Source organism: Lontra canadensis, unplaced genomic scaffold (genome assembly GCF_010015895.1).
Source record: "Lontra canadensis isolate GAN:19392208 unplaced genomic scaffold, GSC_riverotter_1.0 scaffold4, whole genome shotgun sequence".
Lineage (NCBI taxonomy): Eukaryota > Metazoa > Chordata > Mammalia > Carnivora > Mustelidae > Lontra > Lontra canadensis.
In genome coordinates, this window is record NW_022630998.1 from 21,812,230 (window position 1) to 21,825,247 (window position 13,018).

The 13,018-nt window shown below is 36.3% G+C and overlaps 1 long non-coding RNA gene across 2 annotated transcripts in view; it reads left to right on the forward strand.

Annotated features, from left to right (window-relative positions):
• LOC116860450 overlaps positions 1-7,826 on the forward strand; it is a 56,260-nt gene extending 48,434 nt beyond the window's left edge. Inside the window, exons 2-3 of one of the 2 annotated variants that reach the window (XR_004381312.1) lie at positions 5,195-5,282; positions 7,729-7,826. This is a non-coding gene — a long non-coding RNA (uncharacterized LOC116860450). Of the gene's footprint in view, positions 1-5,194; positions 5,781-7,728 lie in introns of those variants that run through there. The other variant, XR_004381313.1, reaches the window with a different exon arrangement.
• Positions 7,827-13,018: the final 5,192 nt, after the last annotated feature.

Sequence of the window (13,018 nt, forward strand, 5' to 3'; positions counted from 1 at the left end):
CACTAGTGACAAACCATTTCTCTATTCCTAGCTTTTTCCAGATGCAGTGTGGTTAACCAACCACTTCATCCAAAGTAGCTAACTCCATGTGGTGTCCATGTGGTAATGAGAGGGTTATGCTACTCTGATACCCCTGATGGCACTCAGTATACTAACCAGCTGTGCCAGAGTCCATACAGTGGTCTGTGAGCTGCATAGAGTCATCCATCCATGGAGTCGATGGGAAGATGGGAAATTACAAGTTGTATACCCTTGAAACGTAAGCAGGTAATAATGGCTGAACATATCCTGCCATGGAAAACATAAAAAGGAATTAAAATACTTTTGTTAAAATCATTTTGGTATTTTTTGTATGTGCAAATCTATAGCTATTTTTATTTCTGGAAATATTTTAATATTTTGCAATACACTCCCTTTTAAGCAAAAAATTAAATGGAAAAGCAAAAGTGCATGTTTGTTGAACAATTAAATATTGGTTTATCATCTCTCAAGATATTTTGATGTTGACTATATAACTTCCAAAAAAGGTTAGCTGACATTTACTACCCACTATCCTCAAGGGACATAACGGTACATGTAAATAGAAGATGACACTTTGCTAAGCACCATCAGTATATAGTACAAAAGAAATGTCTTTTGGAGACTGAGTCCAAAGTAAACTATTTAAAACTTGCATTATATTCAGTATGTTTATCTACGACTCTTTGAAACATGAGTTTTCATTTAGATCAGATGACTGCTCATCTCAATTAATTTCACTTATTTTGATCCCAAGATTTCTTTTGTTTAAAAGAAAAATGAAGTCATTGCTTTTATTTTTGACCCATTAGTAGAAAAAAACTCCACAAAGAACTCCATGAAAAGTTAAATGAAGTCAATTTTATGTCAGTGTCATCAGATATTTCAAGTAGAAAATAATCCCAAAAGTGGTTTAATTTTTCCATCCAATTTACAGAATCTAAGTAAAGCTTTTGGAAGTGTATTTTGTCATAGATTAACTGCATGACATTATTGGAAATGCAATTGTAAATTCTTCACAAAGGGCAACACTAAAAATAAAATTACTTGGTTTTGCAGTGATCATAAAAAAGAAATTTGGAGTAATGTGACATTATAGTAAAAACAGTGTTTTTAACAAATTAGGAAAGTTATGGAGCAGAAACATATGCAGAGCTGGCCACAGTTATTTGCGCATGAACTGCACATCAAGTAGAAGTGGTACTGTTTTAGAAATAATTTTATTTTGGAAATTTACTTTTGAGTAGAGCTACTATATAGTCCCACCAATAAAGTAAGAACAGCAAATTACCCAAAGCAAAATAATTTTAAAATTTTATCACTCCCACTATTTTTGCCTCCTTTTTAGCTCTCACACCTGTCCTGGTTTGAATGGTCAATTATATGATTATCCTACCTATTTAAATAAAGGTATCATTGCCCATCCATTGAACAAAGACATCAACCAGAAGGTCATTTGACTCATCTTATCAGTCAAATATCCAGTCACTAAATAATCTTAATTTTAACTAAATTCCTACTTCTCTGTCACTACCTGAATTCAGTGCCTTGGCAGTTTTCTTCAAACTTGCTTCAAAAGACTTGTGTCTGGTGTTGCCTTCCGAATCTTTCATCTTTTCAATGTACCCTCCATACCTCCGTCAAAGTGATAGTTACTTAACATCATTTGAAAGTTCTCAATTTCCTACAGACTGAAGTTCGAGCTTGTTGTCATAGAAGGTTTCTGCTTAGCTTTCACACGTCATTTCTTGCCTCTTACCTCCATGCGGCCTTCGCTCCTGCCGTGTCTGTGCATCAGATATACCATTTTCCTTCAGGACAGGAGACGGACAGAGCTGGCTGAGTGAGTCCCTTAACAGGGTTTTCTCCTATTTCTCTGCTTGGCTCTTAGCCTATGGTACATTCCAGTACCATAGCAGTTAACATACTCTATGGTAATTGTGGACTTGCTATCTTCCTCTGTAAACTGAGTTTCATTAGAACAGAGTCCATATTTCCTTTAATATCCCGAGTAATGAAAGTACTCCCTTACACATCCCCCCCCAAAAAAAGTGTAAAAGTGAATACAAGATAGAAAAATGACTGCTGTAAAGAGAGAGGAATGAGATAACTTATCTCCAGACTGAGAGAAAGAGGGGGAAATTCACACAGAATCTGAATTTTTCATTGATTTTGTGGTGTGTATAGAATTTGAATGTGTAAGGATGGAGAGAAAAAAATCTCGGGCAGAAAGTACTGCTGAAGAATATAGAAAGTATCTTGGAAACAGTGAGAATTTAAGTGCGGGTAGAGTGAATTACAATACAAAGTCAAGTGGTGAAGGTGATCTGAAAGGTCCAGATCCAGATTCCTGCATGTCAGTCTGAAGCTCAAGCTTTATTCTCTTATGGATGGGAAATATTCTGAGTGTTAGAATAAGAGTTATGCATTCATGTGCCATCTCAAAACTATATGAGAGATGGCTTCAAAAAAGGAAAAGAAAAGGAGTAGTTAGGAAATCATTGCACAAGCTAGATGAATGAGAAACAATGCTGTCCTGGAGCCAGTCTGTACTTGCTAGTGAGAGCCAACGGCTAAGTTTTCAGGAATTTTGTTGAGTCAGTTTTATACATAGTCCTTATTAAAAGTAAACTTGCAGTTAAATAATTTCCATTAAAAATAAAGGTAATGAATACTCAAAAGTACCCACTTCATCCTTTACTATTATGTACGCATTTGTGGTTACACTTGTCTGTGTTGTGCACATAAACTAGAATGATGTACTCTTGAATATTTCATCCCAACACAGTTTTAGTGACATTGTGATGGTAGCTTAAAATTAGTCCTTATGGAGTATTTACACTACAGTGATTGGCAAATGCTACTACATCCTGACTTGACTTTTTGTCTTGGTTTAAGATAGCAATGAAGAAACTTATAATAATGAAGATTAAACTTAAAAGTAGGTCATATCCATAGTCATTCCATGGGGAATAGCACAAAAATTCATAGGATATTTTTCTAATAAATTTTATTACCTAGATGTTGCCCATCTTATTATTGAAGGAGTATAGTTCCAACATCTGCATTTATTTTTTAAAAATGTATCAGAACTTCTTTTTTTTTGTCACTTGCAACTGCTGGTTGGCTGTGGGTATGAGAGTATGACGAAAATGAACAAATGCATTGTGTGAGAATGAACTAGATCTGTGAAATTTACAACAAAGAACAGTATATATTTTATTGTAATTTTTAAATTGTGTGCTACACATCCTTTTTATTGATAACATTTGTAATAAATATAAGTATGTTTTCATGTGCATATATATCCATATACATTTTTTGGTGGGGCTGAATGTCATATTGCACACTGCTGGCAATATGATCTTAGCAGTAAAAATGGGGAAAAAAAGAATGCTTTCAAAAAAATATTTGGAGGTTATGTTACAGAATACGAAAGCTGAATGTAAAGGAATGAGTGGTGATTCAGAGTTGTATGAGGCTTTGAGGCTTGTTGAAATATGTACTTTGGAGAAATATAAAGCACAAGTAGAAAAGATTTATGTGGAATAATAGTTGAGTTTTTGACCACTGTATAGACTTGGGAGTCATCTGCACTGAGGTGTCCCTAAAGTCATTGTCAAAACTATAAAAGGGAGAAAATAGCCTAGAGAGATCTACCTATAAGAGGAAACCTAATCTTAGGGGAAAGGGAAAAAAGTGGAAATGCAGAGAGAGCATCAACAGTAATCAGAGAATCAAGAAGAGATCAGGAGACTATGGTTGGGGTCAAAGGAGCCTGGTAAAGAGGAAATGTCATGTAGGACATTATCAAAAGAAACGGGGAATTTGAAATCAAAATCTGTGAGTATTTTTGTTTGAAACCAGAAACCTAAAGGGGAAGAAAATTAGTATTTAGATCAGAACAGGTCACCATAGGTGACAGTGAAAGAGCAGATGATGTAAATGTTCTCATAAAAGAATCAGGAGTAACACAGGTAATTTGTATCCAAGAATATCTGTAGATTTGTTTAGAACCATCAATCCCCAATTAAACCTTAGAGGATTGCATTTAGCCTGCCTTGACAGAATCATAGATATAGACTGTAGCTTCTGAGAGTGGAAGAGCCTTTGAAAAAATTTGCCAAATACCTCAAAATCAAACCTAGGAATAGTGATAGTTGTTGGCAATTTCTGGCATTTGGGGCTCTCAGTTACTCACATGAGAGCAGACCCTAAAAGCTAATCCAAGTACTTACAAGGTGAAAGACATGTGGACTACACACCTAACACAGACACAAACTCGTAACTGAAGAAGTGTGAGCTTTATTTGATAAGTGCTGTGACAGAAAATGGATTTATAAGGAAACTGGACAGCAGGCTCTGCCAGCTTTCTCATGATTCAGGAGGGTCCCACCATACCGAGCAGCAAGAAGCAGCACTGCAGCAACATTAACAGGGCAACTCTGGCCTTTCTGTTTCCCACAGGTGCAACTAAAAATCAACAAGACCAAGTTCTATCTGGAAGTCTGCTGTGTCCCTCAGTTATACATGAAGAACTGGAATTTTCTAGAAACTGGAGAACTGGACCCAGCTAGTCCCTCCTGAGACTTGGAAACTTATGTCCTAACTATTCTGGAGATCTTACCTTGAAAATCTACTTTGAAGAGATTTTCCCTACAAAATTAGATCTCTAGAAGTGACTTGCTTTTTATTAGTATTGTTGTCAATATTATCATTTTATGATTTCTCTCTTGTGTATAGCAAGGTCACTTGATATTTAATATACTTCTTTGGCCAAAGCTGAGGTGGAATCACTGTGAAAGTATGAACATATTGCACAGTACTATTTTTTTAATCCATTAAAATATTTCTCTGTGTGAGTTTAAAGGCAAGAAGAATGTTATCTAAGGGGGGTAGGGAAAAATCAGGTATATATATATATATATATATATATATATATATATGCCCTCTTTCCATATAAGGTCACATTCTGTGGTTCTGAATGGGTATGAATTTGGGGGGGGGTGCTATTCAACCCGCAACAGCTCATAACTGAGTTCAAAATTTTAGGGAATATTAAAATAATAATAAGAATTACAGATTGAAGTTTTCTAAGTAATAAACACTATATTCGGATTTATTTTGTATCATGTTATCACTCATTTTTCATTTAGTTTAATTTCTCCTTCCGAAGTTGCTCCTGTCTCAGAAGGCTATGTGTTACTGATGTGAACGGATAAATTCACCCCTGTGGTTGGTATTTATGGGAACGAAGGAGACAGGTAAGCTGATGCACTCTTTCTAAATATTTGACCCACAAATGTAGCCAGACACTTAAAAATAAAATCTGTGTTTCCTAGCTGTGTAGCTATATTAATATCAGACTAAGTGACTTCAAGAGAAGAAGTAGTGCCAGAAATAAAGAGGGCATTTCATAATGAGAAAAAGTTCACTTTATCAGGAAGACATCTTAAATATGTATTTGTCTAATAAGAGTCTGAAATCCGTGAAGCGAAGAGGAAGGTGTACTTAAATCCATAATCATAGTTGGGCATTTTTAGTACTCCACTCTTAATAATTGATAAAACATATAGACCAAAAAAATAAGTAAGATAGATAATATTTGGATGGTAATAATTGCTTCTCGGCCTTTTGGCTAAGATCAGGTGTAATATATGGATGGTAACGTCAACAGTCTTGGTTAAGACAGTATTTTATAGAACATTTATCCGACACTGTAGAATACATATTCTTTTCAGGTACATATAGGATGTTAACCAAGGTAGACAATAGTGTAGACCAAAAATATAACTATCAATGTATTTTTTTAAAAAAGGAAACTGTACAGACTACATTCTCTAACTATAATAGAATTACATTAGAAATCAGTGATATAAATTTTCTTTCAAATATTTTGAAATTAAAAGAGGGTTATGTTCTGTGAATAAGATCTCAACTCTGACAAAGAGTGCCAATAAAACAATTTATTCAACTCTATGACTTCCAGGTAAGTAAAGAAAAATCTCCACTAAACTGATCAAGAAAATTAATACTCAAAACCAAGTAATCCTTTTAAAATTTATAAGTAATAGGGCTCTGCAAAGTTAACTTATGTACTACTATTAACATCAAAAAAAGATGCATTCAGCATTATAAATAATCCTTGCAGTTATTTTAGGATTATTTAGGGAAATACTCTATGTTACTTTTCATGGTCCCACCTTGCTTTAAAACCACTAGAATCTCACAGACCTCCCTGGACCTGCAGAGGACATTGCCAATCATCTTGGAAAGTAAAATAAATGCTTTTTCCACATATGTTAATGCCATTGTTTATTGACTATTTACTCAGCTCTGAGGTAATTGGGGTCATTAGGGAAAGAGAAGAAACAAAGGTCCTATCAATACCTGACCTTTTGTAATAGCGGGTGCAGGCTGCCTTACTGCGTGTCAAACCAGCTAGCCCTTCCGTGGCACACAGCTGTTCCCGCAGTGCAGGCAGAAGCAGAGGTGCCATTCCTCGTGGAAAACTTTTTTTTGGGGGAAAAAAAATCTTCTGCTGTAGACATGGTGTTTCAAAAATCAGACAAAATATATTTCATGGAAAATCTATTTTGAGATCGACATTCATTTGAAAAGCTAAAACTAGCATCCGGATAAAAAAAGGAAGGGATGAAACATCAAACTGAAAATATCTTTCTATATTGTGACATTTTCGCAAATGTAAATGAGACCACCTTTAAGGCTGTCACAAGCAAAGAAATTCAACTGGGGTCTTGATGACTGAAGGGATGTTAAAGAATCTCTCATCAGCGGACCAGAAAGAATAAAGCAGAAGCTATCACTGATGTGCAGATGTTATCAGGATGTGACTTCAGCACAACCTCACATCCCAACAGAGACAAAACGGCAGCTGTTTAATATATTACAGGAACTAACCACAAATTCTGTTTTGCTCTCCGACTTTATAGTGTTTAATTTTTTTAAAGACATGAATTGCACTTTTGAAGAACTTCCTCTAATCTTAATGACTTTGTAAGTCTGAATGTCTACTACTAGGACGCGGGGATTTCTGGGTAAAGTGGCAGAGCAATTCCCACCTGGGGGTGGGGCAGTGTGAAGGCTGCAGGGGAGGGATTTGTGTGAGAGCTCAGATGCAGATGGTGGGAAGGGAGTTCTCATTGTTGTGTGATAATGGAACCCTAGGTGTGAAATAGAGACCTTGCACTGATTTCACAACAAACCTACTTGAAATCTGCTCATGTCCTGGCAAACCAGAAGAATTCATAGAAACTCAAATTTGTTAAATAGAGTAGAAAATATTTGGAGATGTGAGCAAATAGTTCTGCCCAGATGACATCTTCTTTTTAAGTTAAAAATGATAAGAGTGATGAGTTAATAGATTATTCATGTTGTTTCAAAAGGAATTATTTGCCGTGGTGAGAATTCTCTTTGGGGGGGACTGCTGGGTTTTCATATTTATGGTCATGAAGCTAGCCAGTTGTAAAGTTGTGGAAAAGTTGTACCAAGACCTATATTTCTTCATTTTGATTAGTTTAGACACAGTCATTTTCCAGGAAAGTTTTGTTTTCCAAAAAACCAGTCCATCTACTCTGTTCAGATGCTGTTTTGACCCCATCTCTCAGTGGGTGTGGGCGGTTGGGGTGGAGTAGGTCAGGTGGGTACCTTCTCTTGCCGCCCAATGACAGTTTTTCTTCTCTTCCTCAGGGAGCCAACCTTGCCCTTCAGGGCCTTTGTGCCAAACAAGCCTACATTGTCTGCATCAAAAGGAGAGAAGATTACAGAATAAAAACGTAGCAAAAGGAGAAAAGGTAATTTTTGGAAAAAACAGGATGGCATCTTTGAGATTAAAAACATAAACCATGCTAATTGTTTAAAAATATAATTTACAATCAAAAGCGTAAACATAGGAAGTATATTCAAGATTTTCCTTTTCCTTTTAGTGGAAGTGATTAAGCCTGGTTTTTATAAAGATGAAAAAATCAGAGACCGATATCACCTAGAATTAGAACCAGTTTAATATGTATTCTTGAAAAAAATTTTCTTTGAGATTCAGGAAGGCATAAGGGGGGGGGGGTCACATATTGTACTTGATTCCAAAGGGAAGATATAGAGGAACAAAATAAAAAGTAAGCCTTGCTTTATCTTAGAGGGCTCAAATAAGCAAATTCTATTCTGATGATTAGAAACAAATCAAACCAAAGGCAAAGCAATTCCTGGTTTTAAACCAAAGACAAAGCAACCCCTGGGTTTCAAGCACATTTACATATTTATGTCCACATGGAACGAATGCAGTAGAAAATGAACACAATCCATCCGTAAAGGTTGGTTTACTGTGGGTCCGTGTTCTCTTTATGTTTCTAGTTCTATTGCTCAGCACAGTGCTGGGCACATACATTAACACTGTCCAATGATGTTTGAATTAAATCATTGAACAAGAGCAAAGACCCTGATTCTGGATATTAGACAAAGTAAAAGATTCAAATACTCGAAAGCTTTAGTACTCTCTCTGTCTGAAGGACCATCTCAACTTGTAAGAAAACTTTGTGTAATTTTATGCCAGGGTAGGCAACTACAGAGGGAATGAAAGAAGTTCTTCAGTGTAAGGTGGTTCCACCTTCTGCTAAGATGTGACCGCCAAAAAACTCAAAATATTTTGAGGAGATGCTATCTGCCAAAGGGATTACCACAATACATGTAGGATCAAAGAAAATTCCACATTTTACCCTGGTGATTAGCTGTAATTAAATAAAGTAAGTCTTTTTAAACTTCATTAACAGCAAGACGTTTGCTACAGCAGAGTGGGCACAAATCATCCATTCTTAATTAAAAGATAATCCACAGGATGGCCATAATCTTCTTCTAAAAATACACCATTTCCCCCTGAAAGATTTTCTCATCAAATAAGGATAAATAACAGTTTCTATGAGTTTAAGCCATGAAGGAATGGAAGCTCCTCCCGTTTGCTTGAGTGAGTGCTGAATGTGGCTGATAACATCACTTTGGCATGCTATTATCTAAAATGGTAGAATACCTCACTTCAGCAAAGTCTGACATAAATCTTTGAAAACAAAGACATTGCATATGTATGAGCTGAAATAGATATGACAGTGTTGGCACATTAATATTCCTGTCACTAGGGGGTTTCAAACTTTTAAGGAGAGAATGGGAATGAATTCAGACTGTAGCTGGTAAAATAGGGCAACATACAGTAGGACAATTAGGCATCGCGAACCGTAGTAAAATATGTACAGAGAAAGGGGTTCCCCTGCTCCCTGACTTTGGTAAAAAATGACTGTGAGATTATCTCTGGGGAATGCCAGGAATAATTAATTTGGTTTAGAGATTTGCACGGTTGTTCTAAGCATACTAATAAGAATGTTCCGTGAAGACCAGTCCCAATCAATAGACCAGAGAGCTGTGTCTTTCTTACGTGGCCACTGTGGTGGTTCATGGGTAACAGATGCTTCCACTTTATTCCACAACAACCCTCATTAAAAGTAACCATGAGGCCTAATTGAATAGTCCTCCTTTTTGTTGGATTTGTGCAGAAAATCGTCCTATTATTGTATGTTCTACAGTCATTTCTTTTCCCGTTTTTGCTTGCTGATATGAAGCGCTTTACCATAGCCCTTTTGCTTAACTCCCCAGGAAGAAGTAAACGGGTGAGAAAATAAACTTTTTACTCCCTCTGGCTCCGTAGGGCCTTACTATGTGTTGGGAAGTATCTACTTCAAAATGCCAACTATTTTTAGAAAAGCCTGATAAATCATCACATTCTCGAAAATCACCACTTACTGGGGAAGATGACATAACAGTTGCCTTCGATTTCCCTAGGTCTGGGGGTGAGCAAGAGTTATTCAACATTAGGTCTTAATGAAAAATCGTCACCAAGTTCCACTTACCGTGTTTGAAGCCGATGTTGAAATGTTAGAATTTTTCTTTTGGTAAAACATATGCATTGACCTGGTGAGTGGAAATGAGGGGGTGCATAAAAGATTGTTTTTGTTTGTTTGTTTGTTTTTTTTACCAAAAGCTTTTTGGACACGTTGCTGAAGCCCTGGGAGGCTTGGTCTGAGCCCTGAACAGCAGTTGCCCAGATGCAGAAAAAAGGCTTCAAAACCTCTCCTTTGACAAAGAGACATGAAATAATATCTGACAAAGGCATTGCAAGCAAACATGATGGCAAATCAGCAATTATACGGGCTACAAAGGAGAGCGCATCTCACTTCCAAATGTCTTTTTTCTTCTTCTTCAAATTTTACTAATAACATCTCATAGAGGTGCTTAGGTCAGTATTTTTAAAAACAATTTAATATATGACCATGCTTTGGGTTTGGTTTAACTCCTTTATTACACTAATGCTATTTGGCATTTCATGCATGTGTCAGCATTGTTTTTGAATGGCAAAAAAAGGTTGGGACTCAACCAAGCACAAAGAAAGACACTCGCAGCTCACTCTATGTAACTTTGTTTTAGAAAGGAAAAATATTCCACAGAGATTGGTTAAATGCCAATGCGCAAAATGCTGCTCTCTCTTAAACGGAGTCACATGTGAAGAGAGGAGGACCTATAATAAATGAAAGAATAATGGTGATAAAAATGGCAGCAAAATTGACCAGATCCAAATTGCAATGCTCCACTCTTTAATCTCAGAGTCTCTTTAAATCCATTGTTCTTGATCTTGGAAAACAAGGAAGAGGCAGGCTTTGAAAAAGGAGTTACAAGACTAAGTTTCAAGGTGAAAATATTTACTTTTTTTTAATCAGATAGCATACCATGAGCAATTTACATTTACAAAATGAATTTTGATCCCATCTTATAATAAATCTTCATTAAAACCGTTATTTGCCTGGGCTTTGACTGGGATGGATATGAAGGAAAACACTAATGAGAATAAAAATAATAATAATAATATCAATAATAATAAATGAGATGGTACATGTCCTCCACAAATAACTGTGTTACACACTCCCTCAAAATCTCAGCCTTTTTCTTTCATGGTGATCAATATGTTACTGATCAAAGATGTGCTGTATCTCAAATAAGCAAAATACTCATGGTATGAAATTATTGATTTGAACTGTAAATGAAAACAAAGCTACTTGGGCCTTTAAAATGTTCTCTTTCATGTTGATTCATTGCAGAAAAATAATGAATTGCAGCCTCTGCTTCTTCCCCTGACATATTTGGGATAGTTTACATGACTTTGAAATGGCTTGAATATTTTACCACCCACTATAGAATATTCTGAAGAGGGGAAGGAAAACATGCATTTGTTTTGCCAGTGGTCATTACTTACTGTCTCGTTCAGTGTGTAGGAACACAAAAGGTATACTGTTTAAAAGGAAAGGAGAAAGGATCTTCGGCAAACATATTAACGTACAGGAACCTAGCGGAAAGGTTAGATTAGAAGATGCTTGATAATGAGCAATCAATTCATTTACCACATGGTCTGGTCTAAGCATCCTGCAAGATCTCTGATAACCACATGGGCTAATCAAGTTACCTATTAAGTGGTTGTAGATAATGAAGCTCCTAAAATTATGTCACAGACTTCTAAAAAGCACCAGAAAGATGTAGCATTTTCTCAATCACATTCCCATAAAGAATTTCTTTTTTTTATTTATACCCTCACAATTTTTGGAGGGGATAATCTCTTCTGTCAGATCATCTAGACGGAATTTATTGTGATACTATGCTTTCTGATAACGGTGAGAATCAGAGATTCAGCATTCCACTGTTAAAGCTATCATATGCTTTTATTTATTATATATAACATACCTGTTGTGATTTAGACCCCCACAAAAGCGAGTACTTTATTAAAACATTTCAGACATACAAATGCAGTTGGTTTTAAAGATGCAGCATACCACATCTTGTTTATCTGATTAAACATTTGCATCACGTATCAGTACATCATGCACATTTCCTTGTTGGAATCGAACAAGAATGGCCATGAGCTGGATTCTAAATGGAGTTGGAACATTTCCTACAATGATCATTTCACATGAAATGTAGAAAAGAAATAAATCCAAACAAGTGTGAGTTTGGTATTACCAATGAAGAACACAGCCTAATTCCCTGGTACCGTGTCATGTTACGTGCTACGGCATTTCGTTGTCCAGCAAAACAGGTCTCCCATCTTCTCCTGCGGTTTTATTTAAATAAATCAAATACCCACTTCTTGCCTTATCCTTGCATTGCTTACTCCTCAAAAAAAGATATGTTTTATAAAAGAAGTTGTTATATTAAGATGTATATCTGCTTTCCTTCAGAAGACAGATGAGAGTGCTTCAGCTGCCACTAAAGTTGTCGCTCTTTGTAACAAAATGTAATGCTGCATATATAAAAATGCAAAGTGTAATGTAGAGTCAAATGTCTCTCAGCACAAGAGTTGTTCGTTTTAGCACCCATTTTGTTGGTATTTATCAACTTACTAATTATAGGCAAATTGCTTCCAACACGAAAACTGTGATGATTAGCAGTTTTTTCTGCTAACTCTAGTCTACTGTAGTTCCGGTAAAGAATGTCAATAATCCAGATTCCTTTCTTTTTCCTGGCTTAGAAAATGTAAAAATAAATTCATCAGGCTAGCATTTCTCAACTTTTGGGAAATGTGGTTTGGAAGGATGGGGGTGGCAAAAGGAAAGGGGATGGATTAAATATATCAAATCGGGAAGGTCTACTTGCTACCTCCCATCCCTTGGACAATCTTGAAGGCTCACCGAAGATTGGTCTATCGCAAAATGGAATTAGGCGATCCCAATGTAATGAACAGAGGAGGTGCATTTGAGCATTTGCACAGGAAATGCATCAGTTGCTTGAACCCAGCAGGCAGTCTCTGTATTAAAGGGAAGAAGAAGATCCTTAATAACTACCTCCCTTGCTATCACTGGCACCTAGCAAAAGGCTGGCGGCACGTACTGTTTTAAACGTCTCCTCTAACTCTTCAGCGGAGATATATGATATTGCTTGGTCAGACATAAAACAGTTT